The following is a 6000-nucleotide window of genomic DNA, read 5'->3' as shown; positions in this document are numbered from 1 at the left end:
CCAGTTTCTTTTTCTGAATTTGTTTTTATCTGCAGAAACTAAACGATAGAGCAGATCAATTTGGAGATAGTGCTACTAAAAGTAAACTGTAATTTGCTTCAACATCGACAATGACCTGGGAGAGACTGACCGACGATGGACTACCTAAAGCACCTAAAACAGGAGTGCAAAGCAGGTAACATCAGTGTCAGATCAATGAAACCCTAGTATTTGTGTTTGCAATCTTCTCCATGCAGCTCTCATTATTCTGTATCTTTTAGAAATCTTGTAGCAACTACGCATTTAAGTTTAAACAAGAGGACGAACACCACTTACAAACACAAGGAGATTTAACCACATCAACCTTATTCTAAAGAAATTGATGGAACCATGACACCACGGTGTTCATGAGAAAATGAAGTGACATTCATGCTAGACCAGGAGACATATGGGGCTAATAGATTGACAATAGAAGAACTTCAAATATCAACAGTGCTAAAGCAATAAATCCAAACTGCACGACCATTCAGATAATTAGAGAGAAGTAACAAAGTGAGGGGAAAACATCAATTGTCCTTAGCCGGTGTATGTTGCATGCTTTTGAGAATCCTTAAAAATGTTAACATCAACTGTCCCCAAGATAATTACATACACTAAATGTTAATGGAGGGAGGGGTTGACAAGGATGGTTCATTTAACAGTTGTAATATGCACAAGCACTTGCCGACTGCGATCAGCCCTTGATCTGCTACTGCCTTGAGATAATATTGATGCAATCTTGGTGCCATCATCAATCAAAATTTTCAAAAATTCTTCCAGGTTGCCTGAATAACCTGTACCGTGACATGTCACACTCTATATAGGTTGCTTCTCGACCTTAATATAAATACATCTGTCACATAAACAAAGAACATGTGAGTACGAGGCAGGACATGTTACCGAGTGATAGCTACTTAAGGAATGATTGCAAACCTATGATATCTTTCCCATACGATACATCAAGATGTGCATAGATACCACCAAACCAATGCTAGTGCCATAACGATTATTGCCCCTGACCAGCCAAGCTCAGAAATAATTTCTATTCAAGTTTTAAATCAAGCAGAGATTGAACATCAATAAAGATCAATGATCTCTAAAGTCCCAGTCAGTATCATGAGATGGAACTGAGCACTGCTATTAAGATATCATTTCTTTGAAAACTTTGTATTCAAGTTGCTATCATGATGACAATTTTACAGATCAAGGACACCACTAGGAATGCCCCCTCACACAAACTATGCTCCAATCCCTTTAAGTGACCATCTTCCATGAGTAGTTCAAGAAATCCTATAAACTGAAATGACACAAAAGGAAAGCGAGGGTAGGGCTAAGGCATTACTATGAGACAGTATATAGTTCAAGGATGCCAGTCGAAATGCCCCCTCAAGCAAACTAATGCTTCCATTTCTTTGAGTGAAATGAACTGAAATGAACAAAAACAATGGGTGAGTTGAAACTTGGGCATTGATAACAGGGTCAGGTTCTGTGTCAGCAAAAAGCCAACAGAATTTGCATTGTTACAGGACGCGTTTTTTAGGACAAAATTTACAATCCAATAATAGGTTTTAGCACTAACAGAAACAGTTATATGCATGCTTTCCTAAAACTACCATTAGCACCAGTAAACCAGCTGCGAGAGAGTTGGGAATGGAGGGCCGTGCCACAAAATCTAGATGGTGGAACTGCCTACCTTACTGTTTGTCAATGAGTGGAGGGACTTATAGCAACTGATTTCTGTGAATCTCTTCTTTTAATTTTCAGCTCAAATAATATAATCCGATGGAAAATGCTTTTCAATAATATATGGGCACTTTTGAGCAGTCAATTTAAGAACACTGAAAGTCAATTGTTAATTCCACTCTCTTGTACAAACCATGCAAATCTCACAATAAGCTACTCTGATAGCTGATTGGATTCACCAATCTGTCGATTTCATGAGGAATCCATCGTTATATGCACTCAGATTAGGAGTACTCAGCAGCGTACCAAGATATTGTACAGAGAACAGTATAGAATAGAATAGGGTCTTAATGGGATTTAGGTGCCCTTATACATTGCCTTTGGTGCTCTCTCTCTTATTCTTCTCTTTTGGATGTCTTCTCCAGATTTTTGGAATTTGTTCTTTTATCCACAAGAAAAAGGAGGCCTCAATTAGGATAACTTTCATGTTTTTCTTGAAAATTTAGCATGTTTTAAGCCTAAGCCAACCCTTATTCATCTGTACATGTTTTTCTGTTTCCTAGCACGTTATCCATCAATGCAAGTATACATGAAGTTACAAGGATCACTACAATAGCATAAATATACCTTCGTTCCATCCTTAGATCAACATGGTGCTCCATAACCATCAACTACCCTTATCCCAAAGACAGCCCCGTGTTGTGGAACAGCATGAATGTTTTGCCAGCAAGAAGCAGCTATTAAGCGATTTATAACATCCATTCCAAGCCTATTTTTTGATAGAATTTAGTAAGATAAAAGTCATGATAATATATTAGATAGTCACCAAGCATGCAATGGTAAGGCCAACAAAAGAAAAGTCCATGTGTTCTTTTTGGTCATGAGAAACTCAATTCCTTAACAATGGACCATAGCCCTGCACAACCATGTGACTTGCAAGACACATCCATTTTCTTATAATAAGTGACGCATTTAGCAAGAGTTTTATGGGTGTTTGGTTGTTGGAAAAAGTTTGAACCTTTGACCTTATAATTTGCAGAAAGAGTTTTCAAATGCATATCAAAGAGGTTTCGTCTTCATTTCCTCAAGAGAAACCTAGCTATAGCACTAAGATTACCACTATAATATTGAACCATAGTACTGCAAATGGAATTGGAAAGTGAATATCTATGTAACAGTGGTCGTTGAGTGTGAGTGGGCGATGTTTGTGTCACTGACAAATCTAGAAATGAATGACAAGTCTTGCAAAGCGGTTAGTTGTAAGATAACTTCCATACAGAATAATGAAGTAAGAAATCTAGTTCAAGGACTGAAATCCTAAAAGGTACTCACCACTTCCACCAAGAACGCCCCAAGCGGTTAGTGGACTGAAATCTATCACTGCTCCTTTCAGCATGCTTCGCCAAGGCACTGCCTTTGATCTCAAGCCAATAAATAAAAAACCTTAGAATCATGAGCCACAATATATTTACAAAATCAAGCTTGAAACAATTCTACAATTGGCATGCATAAACCTGCTCAAACATATAATGAACTGAGAAGACAGCTGCTTCCTTGACAGTTTAACAAAAAGGAAAAAAACGTTAGGAAATGTACCCACAAAGAATGCTGAAAATCAACCTTGGTTGCCACTACTTGAGGGGTTTAAAGGCAACATGAATATTAAGTCCAGCAAGCAAGAAATTGTTCCCTTTGTACAAAATAATTCTCTCACGGATGACTAAATTGGAACAAGATAAATAGATTAACATATCAGATATTAAGAAAAAGCAAGGTAGATGATTGCTCTCCCTAGAATATTCATTGTTTGCATTTTAATAGATAAGTAAATTCTCCTATGAGCTTTCTCTACTATGAGTTTCTATTGAATCCAAATTTTGAACAGATCAATTCAATGCAACCCAATTTCTTATCATAGGGCCCAGAAAAAGCTAAAAAAAAATCTCTTGAGATAGCTTACGGCATGAAACAATTCATTATGTACCATGATCTTACATTCAGATTATATGGAAAAATGAAGGATGAGAGAAGTGTCGATCTTGGAATAGTTAGGGCATTAGAAACTGTTCAATCAGTACCCGCAGTACCCAGTTGACTTTGAACACCTCCATAACTCAATCCCCGCAGTAGAGACACCAAAATAACCAGAACTTTCAACTCTAAAAGCCATTTTACAGGTATGACTATTTCAAAACATGATCCACATGATAAATATCATGTCACATCTGTATCCCAAAGATCTCCATTATAAAATTAAACTTAAGTCCCACACATGAAACATAGGAATCAAAAGGGTCAGGAAGAACTCACAAACAGTATGCTTGCCAGAGAAAGGTATGTCTGGGCAGCCAGTTTTGAAACACAGATTGCCAGGACACCATTAGACACTTCCTTTTCTTCTGCATATAATTTCCTATAAATCTTGACACCTGGTTTGCCCTGTTATACAATTCAGACCTTATAAATTCAAGAACGCAATCACCAGTAACAATTTTTTCAACAAGTCTCTCATTTCAAACAATACAGATTTAAAATGATTTCTGGCAGCAAGGAGTGTAAAGATTCTTGCACAAATGCAAACCGAAATATTTAGAAGTTTACAACCCAGTAACTATTATGCACAAATAACAGAAACCCTACTCCTTATCCCTAACTAGCCAAACTAAAATCTTGGATTTTCCCAGCATTATAGGCAGTTACGAGGTATGACAGCTTATTCTAGCAAGTCATCCTCGCTATGTCTCAACTGAGAACATCATTTCGACAGCAACGCATAAACATCAACACAGAACTAGGTTTACCTTCTTGAACAGTTTTAACTCCAGGAATGACTTTCTCGAGACTCTCAGCTTGCAACATCTTAAAAAATGAAGCATATCTGTGAACATTCAGGAAACAGATAAAAGTATATAGCACATACTGAAAATATAAATGAATGAATATATCTCGACAATGCGGGCTCAACTCGCCACAGTTTTGTTTATGAGTATCACATCTCCCAGCCCAATTCTATAGCAAAACAAACTGAATATAAGCTACAAAAATATATAAGAAAATAAAGACATTCATCCACTTTCTTGCAGAGAGTTCTTCAAAGGTTGCACAATCATAAACTTGCAAATATTCATGATGATGTACTTGAAGCATATGGCAAACCATCTACATTATGTAATCACCAGTAGCACACCTTCCTTCGACTGTTTTGCTCCCATCTACACACACAACCCCAGGTTACAAAAGAAAATGTCTTGAACCACATAAACAGCAGATAATATATTAAAAAAATGAAAACTAAAAAACATGGAAAAACCAAATATCAAAGAAACAAAAACAACACCTTTCAAGAGTGAAAAGTAAGGTTCTTGAACATGAATTTCACAAAATACACCCTCCAAAACCCGACAAAGAAAAACCCGTAAATCACCAATCAATATTAATTAAAAACACTCAATAACCAACAGAAAATGCTTACATTTATCAATTCAAGTCCCTTTTCTTTAATCAACTGATTCCAATTCTCTTATTTCTACTTCAAGTTACTATCTTCTTCACAAAACATCATCTTCACATGAGTTCTCCATAAAGCACCACACTTTACAGAATGATACAAAGCTAAACGCTTATACAAAGGATATTGAGCGACCCCATCGAAAGAATCTGCAGTCCATTCAATTATTTATGCATAAAAATCAAATCTTTAATCAAATAATTGAAAAAAAAAAAACAGAAAACTTTTTTATACGGTTTTTCATTACCCGTTGCTGGACAGTTACATGACATGACATGTCATTTGGGTCTTCTTCTAGGAGGTCAATGCAGAACTCTTTGGAGAGTCCCAGATTGAATTCTAGCGTTTGTTTAACGTGGGATTCAAGAGTGAATTTTAGCAGGTCTCCAATGCTGTCTCGCAATCTCTCTCCATTTTCTCTGTCACATAAACTGGATCGCACGTGACATTTTTGCCTCGTTTTCATTTCAAATTGCAATCAAATCAATTTTGGGTTATTATTTTTTAAAATATTTTTTATTTATTTTAAAATATATTAAAATAATATATATTTTTAATTTTTAAAATTTACTTTTAATATTAACATATAAAAAAATAAAAAAATATATTAATTTAAAAAAAAATTAAAATTTTATAAAAACAATAGTGAACTGGTACTAAACATATTCTTAATTTGCCAAACATATTTTGAGATTAGAATGTGTTTGATATTGTGATTAGAATATTGTTTGCTTAAAATTTAAATTTTTAATTAAGTTTTTTATATTTTTTAAATTATTTTGATATGCTGA

General features: G+C 35.4%; 1 long non-coding RNA gene across 5 annotated transcripts in view; it reads right to left on the bottom strand.

Annotated features, from left to right (window-relative positions):
• Positions 1 to 532: 532 nt before the first annotated feature.
• LOC118041011 (uncharacterized) overlaps positions 533 to 6000 on the bottom strand; it is a 48896-nt gene continuing 43428 nt past the window's right edge. The window contains exons 1-6 of one of the 5 annotated variants that reach the window (XR_012168557.1): positions 5457 to 5640; positions 5174 to 5358; positions 4503 to 4913; positions 3034 to 4140; positions 1361 to 1444; positions 533 to 1033 (exon numbers count right to left, since the gene is read on the bottom strand). This is a non-coding gene — a long non-coding RNA (uncharacterized lncRNA). The other 4 variants (XR_012168558.1, XR_004686236.2, XR_012168556.1 and 1 more) reach the window with 4 other exon arrangements.

Source organism: Populus alba, chromosome 17, assembly GCF_005239225.2.
Source record: "Populus alba chromosome 17, ASM523922v2, whole genome shotgun sequence".
Lineage (NCBI taxonomy): Eukaryota > Viridiplantae > Streptophyta > Magnoliopsida > Malpighiales > Salicaceae > Populus > Populus alba.
Note: the sequence above shows the minus strand (reverse complement) of the source record. Positions and strands in the feature narration are given on the sequence as shown.